Here is a 17,206-nt window from a genome sequence, read left to right on the forward strand (position 1 = left end):
TAGACCTTGTATCCGTTGGGGGAGATATCGCGCAGTCAGGGCTTACTTTTGGAGGTTGGTGTGGAGCACAACTAGTTAAAACAGCACATGTGTAACTTCCAATAACTATAATGTCCACTTAGATTTACTTGTTTTTAAGAAATAAATATGGGATATTCATTAATATGACGTATATAAGCTCAGTGACTTTAAAAAGTTCAATCACAAGAATGGTAAAGTAGTAATTAAAAGCAGCTAAGGTGCCCTAGCATCGGTAGGGGAGTGTTTTCATGTATCCCTATATCATTAAGGGCCATATGTAGGTAACATACTATTTTCCGATTCATAAATACCGAATTTTACCGATTCGGTATTTAAGAATCGGTAAATAGTATGTAGGTAAAAAAATCGGTAAATTTTACCGATTCGGAAAGATTCGGTATTACTGATTCGGTATTTACCGAATCGGTAATGAGGCATACCTTCCCATTGATTCCTATGGGCCTGGAGGCCCATAGGAATCAATGGGAAGCCATTCACCATTACCGATTCGGTAAATACCGAATCGGTAATAGGGGGAGCATATTCAAGGGTGGCAGGGTGTCACATTGACACCCTGTTGCACCCCTGAATCGTGCATGTGTGCACATGTGGCGCACATACATGCCCTAAGGGCATGTATATCTGCCACATGGCACTGTCAAAACAGCAAAAAATAGATTTTTGAAAGGTATTCGATATTTATCACCAACCTGTATTTGGTGGTAAATACCAAATCCTGAATACAATAAAACACTCACTTGAGTGCTCCCTACATATGATTTAAGGATTCGGTAATTTACCGAATCTGTATTTTACCGATTCTGTATTTTACCAATCCATTACCGATTCGGTAAATTACCGAATCCTTAAATCATGCCTCCTACATCTCAAATGCCTAAATACCGGTCGGTAACAGGATATTTACCGAATTTCGGCCGTTACCGACCGGTATTTAGCTACCTACATATGGCCCCAAGTATTTATTTTCCAAAAACTTCCATACAGTCAGATATATTAACTTGGATCAGTGAGTTTAAATTGGTTTTGGTCGTACATAATACTTAGTGATGTGGAAAAACAGGATGCTCTACTGAACAGAATAATGCTAATGGGTAAACAGGATGTGCTAGAGTTATATATACATATGTACTCGACACCACAAAAGGGGAGGGAAAGGAGGCAACTTTAATTCCTTCTGTACACCCTCCCAGAAACACACAAATAGTGTTTACTTCTGAAGTAAAAAAATTAATGATGCACAAGGCAAAGCCATAGCATTTGATGTCTGTATTATAGGTAAATAGTGGCACGTGATTAAACTCAAACATTTGTATTAAATTGATCTTGATGCTCTCTTTAACAACTGGAAAGGTTTTCATAAGAATTAAGTTGTAGCTTATTGTTCAACCTGTACAAGTTACTCTAAAACGGTTTCTCACTTTATGGTCCAGATTTACTAGCTTCGCAGGCAGCATTGTGCAGCACCCTAAATGCTGTGCTGTGCTGCGTGAGAAGGAGAGTGCCATATTCACAGAAATATGGCACTCGCATCCCCTCTCCCTGGGGCTGGCGCAGAAATGTGCTGCCATGCACCATGGACACATCTTTGCACCATAGTGCAAGAGTGTCTCTGTGAGTATAGCATTGGCTTTCTACTGGAAGGATGCCCTTCCAGTACTAAATTCTATGCTTAGACTAACTTTAAGCCTTTTCCCGCCTTGCATGTGTGCTGTACAGTGCAGCATACTTCAACATTTTTCCCCTATCACTTGTGCTGGCTGTAGAACTCTGTGCACTTTAACCCTGCTAACCAATAATAAAGTGCCTGCACTCCCCTTTTAAAATAGTGGAATTGCCATAACACTTATTGGCATATTTAACTTACCTATAAGTTCCCAGTATATGGTGCAAAATGTACCCAGGACCTATATCAACGTAATTATTGAATGTCTCCATCTGTTAATAAAAATACGAAGAAAATGTTCATGAAATATTGTAATATATGCAAACGTATGTAATAGATAATTGAACAATTCATGGTGCTAATAAATAAATGGAATATTGTTTAATTTGTTAAGTAAATGGTGTCGTAAATCACATGTTTGGTACATTGATAAGCAATAGAGGTTAAATAGGAGACTTTTGTGTTTCGTTCGATTTAATATCCCTCTCCCAAACCTGGTAGAAATAGTTTGGAGTTACCCTTTGTGAGTGTGCATGTCAACCGTGTACTTCTACATGCTCACTATAAAGTGTTCATCCCATTTAGTCCTTGACTCAATTGGTCAATTGGTGGAGATGTCGCACAGTCAAGATTTACTTTTAGAGGATGGTGTGGGGCAGAACTCGATCAAATAGCACATGTGTAACTTGAAATAAATATAATGTCCAAGTAGTTTTACTTGTTTTAAAAGAAGATATGGGACATTCATTATTATGACATATATATGCTCAGTAACTTTAAAAGCCACTATCGGACTGCACCATCTATTGTGACATCCATTACAGTTGCAGTACAAACATTGCTTCAGGACTGACTGGAGCAGTTTAAAAACTGCATTTAAACCTGTCAAAATAACCCCTTTTTGACAGTTTAAAACCTTCCTTTTAAATATTAATGTCATGCCTAGGCAGGCCTTATAGCCCATATGGTGAGATGCATGCAACTTAAAAGTAGGAAATGCAGAAAGGTACAGTTAAACATGTCCTTTCAGTAACTAGCACCCAAAAGTTATTTTATCTGTAGCAAGGCTGGATGTTTCATAGAGAAACACTGGGTCACAGTATTAAATATATTAATGTTCTCTTTGGATAGAAAAACACTCTAGGACCATAATTTTTGGACTCTACAATATTAATTAAAACCCCTTTTTAATAATGAAACCAGGTGCTTAATAAATATTAAGGAAAAGGAACGTTTAGAAAGATACCTTATCTCTAATGGACGCCTCCCTTTGCAGACCCTCTGTGCTCAAGCCCTAAATTAGGTATGATAACTGCTCCCGGAGCAGAGACAAAGGCCTGTTCCTCTGCCAGGATGATCATTTGGGCTGTACCCAGGAACTCAATTTACTTCAAAGGGACCTACCCTGTCACAGGCAGATGTCTGATGACAACCGGACAGGCCCCTTCTATTCAAGTCAAGTAGGCCCAAATCCCTGTAGGGCGGGGGAGCTGCAATGGTAGGCCTGAAACAGTGTTAAAAGCTTACTTAATTAGGTGTCACAATCAGTGCTGCAGGCCCACTAGTTGTATTTAATTTATAGACCCTAGGTACCTGTAGTACCACTTTACTAGGGACTTACAAGTATATTAAATAGTTCAACTGGGTGTAAGCCAATGTTACCATGTTTAAAGGAGAGCGCATATGCAGTTTAGCACTAGTTATCAGTAGTAAAGTGCACAGAGTCCTAAAAGTCAACAAAAATGGGTTCAGAAAACAAGAGTGGTGAAGGCAAAAGCTTTGGGGGTGCCGCTGCAGAGAGGGGCAGTCATACAGTATGGAATATGCTTAAAGCCTATATATGTGAAGTTCCTATCCAGTATATAACTGTAAATAATAAGGCAAGACATGCTCATTTAGAGGGATTTAGACAATGTGTATGAGAGGGAAATTTCACATTCAAAAGCCATACAGTTATGCCGGAGGAATGAGAAAGAGAGTTCTGGAAGATTAATTCATTGTCGAACCCAGGTAGGTTGATATTTGTGAGAGAAAGCTGCTGCTTCTCACATATTACAGGAAGACCATGAAATTGAATATGAGAAGACAATTGGAGCTTAGTTGCATGTAAAACTAGAGAAAAACATTTGTTCTTTTTCCCTATCCTGTAACAAAGGAGAGGACAGGACTTTCATCTTGGAGCCACATTACATACTTCTATAGAGAAAACAAAGGTAACTTCATACATTTAGAGAACCTGGGGTAATGTAATATGTTTTCTTATAACCAGTGGTTCACAGGGAAATTCATCTCTTCTAGAGTTTCGCAAGCCAGGAAACAAAATATATATATAAATCTTTTTTATACGAAAAGAACAATTAATGTACACAGGGTCAGAAACAAATGTTTTTCTAGCAAAAAGACAGTTTTATTTGCTAAAGTTTCTTGAATTATATACTATAATTGACAAGAACTAGTGCTCATGCTTTTTAGTGAAAGCAGGGTGCATTGAGGTGTTGTAATAGAAATCAAAAAAGGTGCATCACTTAAAAAGACATACAACTCCTGTTTAATTTAGCTTAGAAGGAGACCCTTTAAGTCTGATTGTCGACGGCGTTTCAACCTCTGTTATTCTGAGGTCATCATGAGGACTGAGCAAGAGCTCTTTGGATCTAAAGAAGTGAGTAGAAAGAATAAATATAAGCAAATAGAAAAGACCCAATGTATCCATTACATATTATATGTGCCATTAGGTCACTTGCCTTTATATAGGAGATCAGGGTGGAATCAGTTTACCAACAGGGCGTGATGGATGAGCCCATCAATAAGAGGCCCGGAGGATCAGTAGAGTCGGACCTGGAATGGCTCTGTGAGTCTATAACCTCAAGACAAGCCAGCCTGAGATAGAAGCATCTGTTTAACTGGCTGGCACTGTGGCTATAGTTAAAACGTGATGTTGTATTAGAATTGAGAATCCAAGCTCTATGGTTTAAAAATTAATTACTAAATACGCCCAATCCTTAAAGGGTATAGGCAGTTCTAGCGAGATACCAAGCCATGGTGGAAACATAGAGTTGAACTTACAGAAGCATAGTTGTATGTATTCAGCAATATGAGGGTGGGCAATTTGGGGAATCCTGCTTATGTCAAGATCTCTCTAGGGAACAGTTTAAAAAGCTGCAATGTGAAACCAATCCTGGGGTTGGCAAGTCAAAAGGGCATGTCTATACACAAAAATATTAGTGCTCGAAGGGGAAGAAACACTTAGCGGCATATTTACTAGCAAGTGGCAGAGCGCTGTGATAGCACCTTAGATTTACGCCGTGCTCCACCACTTCCAAACAGCTGGACTGCCCAGTATTTACAAGGATACGGTGCAGCCCTGTGTTTCCCCCTGCGCTGGCTTTAATTTTAGTAAGAGTGCTCGTGTTGTAGGGGGAAGATTTTTTATGTCCTAGAATGTGTCCCTTTCTGCACATAAATAATCTGAAATGGCATTCTATGTGTGCTGCGTAATGCAGCACACATACAAGTTGCAAAATGTCATTTCTTTTATTAATTATTCATGTTGAGGAAAGTGTCCCTTCCTGCACATAAAAAATCAATGGTCTTTTGCTGTTTCTATGTGTGCTGCACAATGCAGCACACATAGAAACAGCGAAAACAAGGAGAAATGAAATATTTCTCCTCATTGCACCTGGTTAAGACTAGGTTTTCCATGGAAAGACAAGTCAGTTACAAACTACGCGTAGACCCTGCAGTGGCAGGTCTGGGATACCTTTTCAGGGCTACTCATGTGGATGGCACAATCAGTGCTGCAGGCACACAAGTAGCATTTGATTTACAGACCCTGGCACAATCAGTGCACTTTACAAGGGGCTTACCAGTAAATCAAATATGTCAATCATGGAAACATGAATCCATAATACAATTTACACAGAGAACATATGCACTTTAGCACTGAATAGCAGTGGTAAAGTGTCTAGAGTCCTAAAACCAACAAAAAAGACAGGGGCAACAACAGGGGGACAAAAAGCAAAAAGTCTGGGTGTAAACCAGTTGAAAAAGCCAAGTCTAACAAAAGCTGTTTGCTGAGTCTTATCTGATGATAGCCAGACTTTAAGTCAATTTTAAAGAACCATTTGGCTCTGCTTCTTTTGACTATGCTTTCATCCACTGTGGGGATTATGCTGGGCACCCACATGTCCACCCATATGGTGACAGGACCAGGTTGCTTTGGTTTACGAAGTATAACAACGGAGGACACCCATGGAGTAGGACAACCTTCCAAATGATCCCTGTGGTTTCTAAGTTTTCTAGTTCTTGTTCTAATTGTGCCCGCATGTTTAACTAAGTCTTATGGTGGCGAAGGGCAAATGTTTGAATGGAGGAGCCTATATTGGGTTTGACCACTTTTTTCTGTAGACATCTGATTCCCTGGGACACATCCAGCTTCTGTGTGACAGACTGTTGTTGCCCCTGGAATGCAAACATGATGGGATTCAGAGCCTCAGGGGCACTGCAACTGATTAGCATCATGCATTTCATTTTGGTAACAAAGAAACTTGCAGTTATTGACTCCTGTTGATGTGAGGCTACTTTTGAAAGTACCTGCAAGATTGGTCAGAGCAGAACTGCCAATGGTGTAGATCTTCATCCCTATTGTTTTTCACGAAGGAAGGGGGAGCATTTCTCTATAGTCATTCTTGAGTATTATGCAGGCGATGGCACCGTTGTCAATTAGGCAATCTACTAGACACCCTTGTATTTTCAAATGGCACTGCGGTTGTGCTTTCTTGGTGGGTGGCTTGGGACTTTCAGGTGCTGAGAATAAGTGAACTTGTTCTAGAACTGGTGAGACAGCATCATCCGAGTCATCTGGTTGTGACCTTTCTCGGCCTCACAGAGGGCATATTCATTTTCTTTGTCTTATCAACAGGTGCCTTAGGTGCCAGGATGGGCTTGCATACTTTTGCAAAGTGGTTCGCTTTGCCACAGGCTGAGCATGTCTTTCCTCTCGCAGGACACTTGGGCCCTCCATGCTTCATGCCAAAATAGCCACACACTTTGCTTTGCCCCATCTTTGGTTGACGTCAGAATATAGCATGATGTTTTCACTGGGCTCATTGGGTTCAGTTTTGATTGGTTTCAATGCCAAATACATTGCACTGTGGGCAGCTCTCATATCTGCTAGTTCTTGTGAGTGGCCTAAATTGAACATGGTGGATAGGGGCATCTTAGCAGTATTCAGGATTTCTTTACATAGAGCCTACCACCAGCACCCTTGGATGATCTGGGCGTGTGATTCCTCCTCTATGTTGGTAAACTCACATATGTTTGCTAAGCCTCATGTATGAGGCATCAGTCCTTTCTTGTGGGCCTTGTCTGACTGAACAAATCATTTATAGTCTGACTTAGCCTGCATGCTGAAGTGGAGGTTGAGAACAAAGTCATCATGAGGGCCATATTGGGAAATGTAATGAATATCTTATGCACCTCCTTACCTACCAGGTTGAGTAGGATTGGCCTTTTTGACGCTTCAGCATTTCCTTTGTGGAGCACAAATGAATTTTCAAATCTTATTACCCACACCTTCCAATGCGCAGCCATTGAGGAAGGTGCTCTAAACATGTCAAAAGGTTGGATGACATTGGCTGTGTTGTGGTGCCTAACATAGCAGTACTTTCCCAAGAGATGACAAATTTACTTCTCACCAAAAGCAAAATTAACTGTTGCCCCATTATACATCATGGAAATGTGTTGTGAGCACAATCAGGCTGTAGCACGGCACATTTCAGAGAAGTGCCACTTGAGCAGCGTAGCGTAGCAGTGGAGCGTAGCAGACCACCATTCTCACACGCAACCTGTCATTCAGTTGCCCCTCGGACTTTGCTCCGTGAATGGACTCAGGCAGCTTGTGCATGCGGGCCCTGTATTGTACATAGGGGCCAGAGGGTAATGGGTTTGTCATCACTTTGTTGTTAAACTTTGGGGTAATCTCATGTGGTATCTAGCAGCAGGAGGAATGAGACGCACCCGCAACCATCATATTTTGAGTCATGTACTTATTCAAGCATACACGCTTCCTGTATTTATATTTCTGATGATGACACAAATGGGTGGAACCAAACACATGTTAAACACAGGACAACACAAAAAATCATAAACTACATAACAACTGTCCTGCATTTAGCATCCTGTCCAGTCTGGAAATATGTAACAGACTATTCCACACACAGAGTTTGCACGTCTTTATTCTTCAGCATGCAACTGTTAACTGAACACGCTGCGTCACAAACTTTATTAACCATACCCAGCCACACCCAACAGATTACATAGTGCTTGTAAGGAGTTCGACGATTACAACTAGAGGCCTTGTACGCACAAATACAGAATATGATATCTCCCCCTCTATTAAATAAAAAGTGTGAACAGATATATACATATATACACATTATAACGCCTCAATAAGTTGTCGAATTGCTTGCACCAGTCCTCTAGATCTTGTTGCATGAGGTAGAGGAGAGGCGCCTTCATCTGGCATCTCTGGAGCAGAGCTTAAGGCTTGACTTGGACACTCAGGTCTACTTGCCTCACACATGAGGTCTGGAACCGATGAACATCAAGGCAAATGCTTAAAGTGTGATAAATCTATGGTTATGGATTTTCCAGGTTGTTGGGCTAGTATCATATGCCCTTTGCTTGCCAAAACTCTTAGCAGTTCTGTATCAAATAGAGTGTCAGCCTTACGCGGCTGCTTTTGCTTGACAAGAACTCGGTCTCCTTTCTCAAAGACCGTGTTTTGAGAGCCTCGGGGCTTATTAGCGTTGGCCTTCATTTTGCATTTGTGAGAGGTGTCAGTGACACGGATCTCATCAGGGTCTAGTGACAGGCTGGTGGTCCATTGGGGTAACTTCGTTCCAAGAGCTCTTGTGAACACAAAGGTGGCAAGACTTTCTCCTGTTGTGGAATTAGGCATGGAACTGTAGGCACAGAGGGCTGGGCGTAAAGCTGACCTGATGTCGATGCCATTGAGTCTTAGCTTAGTCTAGCTTAGTCTGTGACAAGATGAACTTCACTTTAATCCTTTTCTGCTTCATGCCCAATTCATCGCCACAATATTTCGCATATCGAAGGATCTCATCAAGAGATTTATTTTGCAAACAGATCACACTTTTTGTTCTGTGTGCATAGATGTCAGACTTCAATCCTAAAACAAATTGGGATACAACAATCCCCATGTCCTTTCCTCAGGATACTCAGGTCCTCTATGCTGCTGAAAAACCTGCAACAATCTCTCATAATACTCATGAACTGTGTCTTTCAGCTCTAGTGTATTTCTTTTAATTTTGAGCCAATCCATATCTTTAGGAGGTACTCTGCCCTTTAAAAACGTAACAACCGCTTCATATTTTTCCATTAACACAGGTGATCGTTCATTCGTCCCTCTCTCTCTAGATGGTTCGTCTTTAGGCCATTGATCTGCTTTCTAACATTCTGTCTATAAATCTGCAGGCACTAAAATGTCAAAGAATTTATTCAAATCAGTCCACAATGCTTTAGAATTTTTTATGAATCTTCCCACTTGTGCATGCTATTGCACCGGCTTGTCTCGTAATTTTGGAAAATTGTTTGTCAATACTGCCAAATCACCTATGTTCCAAGGAACATGCACGTATGTTCCTCCTGCTATTTCTCTAAGTGGATATACTATAACTTCATTCTCATGTTGTTCATCCTGTCCTCCTCCACTAGCTGCTTCCTTTTTTTCTATTCTTGCTTCTGTGCCTATCTACCTTTCAGTTTTTCTGTATCATTCCACCTGCAAATGCATTTGATTAATTCCACAATATGTAAGTGCATTCCTGTAATTCTCATGTTTTCTATGGCCGGATCATCCAATTCTATCCTATTCTATCTCATATTTCCTGGCTACATCTGTCAAGCGATCATGCATCAAAGTTGCTCTTCGTTTAATCTCCTTACACAGGTAAATGCATTCTTTCCTCTGGTATTTATTTAAATGTTCCAAATCCAAATATCCTTTTAACATCTCTTCCAGTTCTATCTTTAAATTCGGTATATCTAAAGGAATTTCTTTTTCTGTATCTAGTTTCTCTGGTGAGTCTACAGCTTCAGTTTTCTTCTCGCCTATAGCTTCCTCAAGCCATGCTGGTATGTATCCTTCACTAATAACAATAAAATCCCTAGGAGCCATAGGTGTTGTAAGGACCAGCATCCCTCCTCCATCCACCAAAGCTTGCAGCATTAGAAGGGGCTTTGACATAACTATCTGTCAATTTTGGGAAGTCGGGCCAAATCTGGACATATCCGCAGGCTGTATTTCTGACCGTACTTCTGTTGAGACAGGATCACTCACAACTACTTGAGATACAATTGGGGCATTAACAATAGGTATTAGGGCTTTGGTAGGCACAGCAACTGCAGCTGACCTAATGGGAACTACACCTGATGATCAAGCCATAACTGGTGATACAATCTATAAGACTTCTAAGGGCTGTTCGATTGGTGTTACACTTGGATCCACGGGGGCAGTAGCCACTGTTTGACTAGTACTGTTACTTAAATTGCATTGCTCTGCAAGGGTGGTAGGTAGTGTTGGGGGTCTGCAGTTCATCATCTGTTCTACTATCTTGTTCCCTGAATCAGTATCTGACTCATTCCCTTCTTTCTTGATGACAGACATTCTTTTACTTATTGCAAAACACACAAGATGATGGACGGAATGTTGCACATTGGCAAAAAATCCACTCCCAGTCACAGATCTGGGTGTAATTCGTCGTTATTTTGCTCACCACACCACCCCAGTTCAGACATGGCCATATGCAAATCAGTCTTGACCCTGTGCCTCATGGGAACAGTCCAGCCCGAACTGCCAAGCCACGCCTTCCCTGGACCGGAATCAAGCATCCTAGGACCGGTTTCGGGGTTTCACCCCTCTTCAGCCAGGATAGCTTGACTCCAGTGGCGTAGTGAGCACGGGACCCACGTCTGGGCATACCCTTCCCACATAGGGCGAACAGCAAAACACACAAGATGATGGACGGAATGTTGCACATTGGCAAAACATTGACTCCCAGTCACAGATCTGGGTTTAGTCCATTGTTATTTTGCTCACCACGCCACCCCAGCTCAGACATGGCCATATGCAAATCAGTCTTGACCCTGTGCCTCATGGGAACAGTCCAGCCCGAACTGCCAAGCCATGTCTTCCCTGGACCGGAATCAAGCATCCTAGGACCGGTTTCGGGGTTTCACCCCTCTTCAGCCAGGATAGCTTGACTCCAGTGGCGTAGTGAGCACGGGACATTCTTTTTCTTATTTACAGCTTCTGAAGTGAGCACTGAATATAACCTAGTTCCCTCAAAAGTAGCTTTCCTCCATTTATGCTGCTCTTCATCCTAATGAGCATTTCTATAATCCTGCACTGCTTGCCCAATCCTCCTCTGGTACATTTCCTTCTCCTTTTACCTTACAACTTTCTCCCAAACATTAAATGCCTCACATTGAATGGGTTAAGGTGGTGGCTTCATTTCGTTGATTTTTCCCTTCAAAAGATCCAGGATTCTGGTGTTAAATGTCCCATATCTAGGAAAACTCAATGCACTCTCATTCTCAGCAATTCTACTCCACTGGCAAAGCCAAAGACATGTGTTCAAACCATGATCAGTGGTCATAATGTAGCCAGGAGAACCCTCAGGAGGTGCCTCCTCTGGCTTACATACTGAAATAGTAGCGCCTCTGTTCACCAATTTCTAGAAATTCTGAAAACATTTCATGTTAATAACTTAGTTTCGGCAATTCTAATTAAAACAAATGTTATGATTATTTTCCATATATGTAAATTTTCAGAAACCCATTACAATTTCAGCTATTTCTCATGAAACCAAGTACCAAATACCAAATCCAAACACAGTATTCACTTTTTAAAGACCCAATTCCAGCTCTACACTGTGATTTTACCAACTAATCCCAGTTCAAAATCATTCCAACCAATCAATCCTGGCGTGAAAGATGATGACGTTCAACCTCACGCCTCACAAATATCACCCGCCTTTACACTTTTTCTCTGCATACACACAACTGTGTTAAATAACTTCTTAAATAACTTCTTATTTACTCAGCTAAAAAAATCAAAGTATTACAACCACTCAAGAAATTTTCCATAATCACAAGTGAGTTCTCAACCAGAGGAAAATCACCCAAATCAATGTAGTTTCTGTTTGTGCAATTAGGTTCCACGAATATCAATTAAATTGTTAAATTAATTAATCACAAACAAACTCAAACAACTATATTACCGATATAAGTGATGGCAAATCCAACACTATACCTAGATACTGCAAACAAGTTTAAATTTCATATCATCCTGGAATCTTTCAGCCACGACAAGCCTGAAATCCTAAATCTTTATCTTCAACCTGTTTTCTATACTTTTACCATTCACTTGCACACTCCAAAGAAAACAGAATTTAACCCACTCACAACCTCAACAATTGCCCTATTAATACTCTTACCTTCTAAACCCCAATCGCCTTCGAGATCTTAAAGTTCTGAACATTGGATCACAATTTTTAAGTAAGATTTGGGATTCATTTTATAGCTCCATTCATGGCATAAACCTTCACTCTGCTACCAGATTCTTCAGCTCCCAAAATTTGGGGGGCCAATTGATGACCAGTGCAAACCCAAAGCACTTAAAACAATGGCCTCCTATTTTTGGCATCCGGCTGTCTTCAGGCAAATGGATCTTTGCCACTGTGATAGAATGGAGTGGTAATATTTCAGTTCAACTTGAATCATCTACTTTCAGTATCTTAATGTTTAGTCAATGATGAGTGGTTGGAATCATTTCAAAGCTTTATTTCTCATTAAGAGATTAGTATTGGTTTTGTTGTTTTTATTCAGATTAGTCAAATTACAGAAATATCGAGTAAGGTTTTATTGGAGTCAGCATAAAATAGAAAGTGTGTTCCATATAGGAAATGTTCCCTATCTTAGTCTAAGAGTCCTAACCAAAAAAATAAACCCATTAAGAGTTTTCTCAGAAAAGAGCGGGATTCTGGAGTTTCTTTTAGTCAAAGAATGAACTCCCCATAAAAAGCAGTTCTGAAACTCAGTCGAGTTCCCTAACAAGTTGCAGACCCAACTGTTAATAAATCAAAAGAAAATTAACCACAGCAGTAGCTATGGTCAACATAAGGAGAAAGTCTCCGCAGAAAAAAGGTCTGAGCAAATGGGAATCGCAGTTAGCAGTAGCACCCAGCAATTCAGGCAACAATAAGGGAAACAATGCATAGAGCATCAAAGGTAAAACTGGTCTGGATGATTGGGGTTGGTTTGAATGCCTCTCTAACTAGGAACACGTATATATGAAAACATTTAAAACATTTGCAACATTCCGTATGGTTGTCATCTTTGTCCAATGGCAATGGGTCTTCTAATGGTCTGTCATCTCTCCTTTCATTTTCCATGGTAAATTTTCACGCCGATGAGAGTTATCTAAAGGTTTCTAAATGTCTTGCACCAGATACATGAGAAAAGGTTCCCATGAAAACCTTTGCAGGCCTATTTTTTAGCTGTTGTCAGCATCCCATTGTGTGGATAAAGGGCTAGTCTAAAGCAAAGAAACATTTCTATCAGTAAGTCTTCATGAAACCATGCAAGCAATTTCTTCAGAATGCTTAACATTACTAATATTCTATTTATTATCAAATATAGCGAAATACATTGTTTATTGAAATGAGGAAACCATATGGTGTGAGCAAGCAAAGAAATATATTTCTCTTATAACAGCACATTTTAAAGTGATTAATGATTTTTCAGTCAGATGATTAAGCCAACAGTTCTAAAAGGCATTTAAATAACTGTCAAACAGAAGTTGAAACAAGTTTTCAGACCTAATCATAGAAGCACATTAAGTATGAGAGCCTACTACTTATTAAACCTGTACGTTTATCTTACAGATTCAAAAAAAGCATATTCTCTAACGGTTTAAAGCGGCATGATTTATTTATCACATTTTAAAGAAGCCTTTACTATGTTTTCCCTATGATTATGACAAAGTTATACACATTTTCTAATGTCAGGCACATTTTCTTCAACGTTCCCCTAGGTCAAATTTCATGAAAAATGTAGACTTTAACAACTCCACATACGCCCACTGTGGATCACTTCTCGTGACGCATGTGGCACACACAACCAGTTTGCTAGACCACGGAAAACTGTCAGGGAGAGCAGTTCTTAGATCCTTGGGGTTCACGTATCCCCTATCTCGTCACCAGTTGTAGCGTCCTCCCCATCCTAAGAGCATGTAACAGACAATGCCACACCTGGAGCTCTGGTTTGCCCGGCTTTATTCTTCAGCATTGAACCGTTAACTGAATGCACTGCATCACACACTGTATTAACCACACCCAGCCCCACTCAACAGATTACGCAATACTTATAAGGAGTCCAACAAGCAGCACTAGAGGCCTCGTACGCACAAATACAGGTTGAGACACAGCTATGTAGAAAGGAGGAGAGAGCTATTTTACCTCTTATTTTTGAGGGTGTGTCCATGTGTGTTCTGTCAGTGGTACATGCATTTTTTTTCTTATGGGGTTTTGGAGGCAACATGACTTTTGAAGTGAAAAAGGGAAGGCCTCGTGGCTGTGAGGGGCACATTGTACCTAAAATAGATTTGTCATTTACCGCATTGCTTGCTTGCATTAGGGCACTCTTCCTACACCACTGAATAAAGGTAAGTAAGTATAAACACTGGTAACTCGTTTGGAATACTGAAAAAATAAGGCAAAATAAAATTTGCAATCATAACACTAAATACCAGAGAAAGCCACTAGAGGGCAGCGCAGAATAAAGTGACATATAAGAGAATTCCTAAGAAAATAAGTAACAAGGATATTGTGTGTTCAAAGTCCGTAATGTAAGACATCATCTCAGTCTCTTTACCTACAGAACGCTGTCTTAATTCTCCATTCTCAGAGTCGGGGCACTGAGCGGGGAGGTCTGGGAACATTTGGGGAACTCAAGCTGTTTCTCAGAAAATACCACAGCCCATAAATGAAATGAATGCAGATCCGTGTCTCCTTGGAGATGGAGCTTTGCCACAGCCCCAAAACCACCTTCTACGTTAGCAACATCCAACCCATAAGAGAGCCATCCTCTGTGTTCCTGTCTCCTGCTCCCAGTAAAGGATGGACTGTTTGAAAGAAATGCATCAGAAACAAATACAGATCCCTCTCAGTCTCATAAACCGTGCACATGTGAATTATGAGCCTAATCTCTCTTCGGTAGGGAAAACCAACCAAGCGTGTTTGTCCTGACACACAACAGAGGACTGGGAGAGGCAAAGAAAGAGTGGCGGTAATGGATATCAGTGGATAGTACCCAGAATGGAAGAGTATTGTGAGAAATTCCATCTGACTAGATTATTTTCAGTTTGGATCTCGGGTGTTTACCTTCGATGGAGTCGGAGTCCCGCCCACCAGGCCTCAGTCAAACCTGCTCAGAGTATGGATTCCCTTCTGCATCCCTGGGCACCATTTGGTCATAGCAGGGGAGGCTGATGAGGCACAAAAAACCTTGGAGGCAAGAGATAAAGGCATGATTAACTTACTCATTTCTGTTTTTATTTAGCTATTTAATGTTGCTGAGCGAAAATACAACTCAAACATTACTGACACAGAACATAGATCACATTTAAATATCAGATTCTCATGTTTAAAAACTAATAGTTATCTATGCAAGTGACATTGAAATGCAAGTGCACAGGCAATTTATTTCCTGAAACGGATATATTACATTTTAAACATTAGTGTCGTGTCCCAAGTCCCGACAGATACACAGGAGACAGGTAGGAGTTATATGTTTCTTTATTCCTTCGCTGCGCGGAGCTGCTTACAGTCACCTCTGCCCACGCTCCCTCGCCCCCTCTACTGTCCCCTCCCCACACCCTTGACCGGATGTGGTGTCCAGTTACCTTGGGGTCCCCATGGTCCACTGCAGGGTCCTAGTGCCCTGCCCCAGGTCACTACATCTCCCCCTTTTGTCACAAAGAATGATGGGAAAGTGACAACACACAGATGTGTAGGTAGGTGATAGATGCAGGTCTGCCATGGCACAGTTCGGTGTGCTTCCCATCACTACATTTCTTCTATTAGTCTCTTTGGCCATGTGCATGTTCTTCACGAGCAGGCCTCCGCCTGTTGCTCTTCCTCTGGTCCCTCTCCATTGTCTGTTTCTTTCCTGTTGTGCTCCTGCTCTTCTTGTTCTGCTGTCTCCTTGTCATGGTCTTCCTTTTTCTTCTCCTTTAATTCTTTGAAGTGTGAGCTGTTTCTGGTTCCCCTCTGATGCTCTGACTCTGCCGTGATCATTGGGCCCCCCCACTTTTGTTACTGTTAGCGGGTCTTTGGAGAACATGCTGTCAGATTTCCTTTGTTGTGGTTGACGCACTACCACCGTATCTCCTTCCTTTAGGTCTGACGAGATGGCGTGCCGCTTGGCATCTGCATATCTTTTCATTTTTTCTTTTGCCTCTCTGTCCTTATCTGCAATGCTGCTGTGATCTGGTGATGCAGTTGCTTCTATTTGCGGTAGCCTCGTCCGACTCTTTCTTTCGAGTACTAGCTCTGCTGGGCACCTTCCTGTGGAGTTGTGGGGTGTGTTTCTGTAATCACGTAGTACTTGGCACAGAGCTTGGCTAAGTGATATCTGCGCTAGCTTTGCCCTCGGAACGGCCTTTTAGATGTTCCCCATGAACCTCTCCACAATTCCATTCGCTTGAGGCCACAGCGGTGTTATCTTCCTGTGGTTTATCCCTAGATAGGCCATGAATATGCAGAAATCTTCCCCTGAGAATGGAGGGCCATTGTCTGTTTTTAGTGTTTCTGGTGAACCCCATGCTGCGAATATGTCATCCAATATCGGTAGTGTTGCTGTGGCTGATGTCGATGGGACGTGTCGTACTATCGGAAACCGTGGGTATTTGCCGATGACCACAAGCAGGTAGTTGCCTGTCTCCATGGGCCCAAGGAAATCAGCTGCTAACGTTGTCCACACCGCTTTTGGAAGTTTGGACATTTGTAGTGGCTCATGCCTAGCCGGTGGTTCTGTCACTTGACAGAGGTGGCATGTCGGTATTGTTTCTTCTACCATGCGATCTAGGCCAGGGAACCATACTTTCTCTCTTAGTAGTTTCTTAGTAGCTACTACGCCTCGGTGTGACTCATGAGCCAGATTTACCAGTTGCCTCCGGAGTGAGCTTGGTATCACGATTCTCGTCCCTCTCATCATTATCCCTGTGTCTGTTTCGAACAGTTGCTCATTGATCTTCTTGAGAGCTAGCACTTCTTCCTTGCATACTCCTGTTCCCCGGGTGCAATTATTGTTGACTTACCTCCATCTCTGCTTTCTCGTTATCTCCATGGCCATTTGCAGCGTGGCATCGCCCTTGCTCTCTCTTGCTAGCTCTAGTAATGTTATCGGCGCTGGGGTGTT

The 17,206-nt window shown here is 41.5% G+C and overlaps 1 long non-coding RNA gene across 2 annotated transcripts in view; it reads right to left on the bottom strand.

Moving 5' to 3' along the window:
* Positions 1-17,206, bottom strand: part of LOC146829076 (uncharacterized) — a 249,189-nt gene that overhangs the window by 28,478 nt on the left and 203,505 nt on the right. Inside the window, exons 3-4 of one of the 2 annotated variants that reach the window (XR_014961906.1) lie at positions 15,169-15,291; positions 12,598-13,322 (exon numbers count right to left, since the gene is read on the bottom strand). This is a non-coding gene — a long non-coding RNA (uncharacterized LOC146829076). Of the gene's footprint in view, positions 1-12,597; positions 13,323-15,168; positions 15,292-17,206 lie in introns of those variants that run through there. The other variant, XR_014961905.1, reaches the window with a different exon arrangement.

This window comes from Triturus cristatus, chromosome 5_2, assembly GCF_964204655.1.
Source record: "Triturus cristatus chromosome 5_2, aTriCri1.1, whole genome shotgun sequence".
In the NCBI taxonomy this organism is placed as follows: Eukaryota; Metazoa; Chordata; class Amphibia; order Caudata; family Salamandridae; genus Triturus; species Triturus cristatus.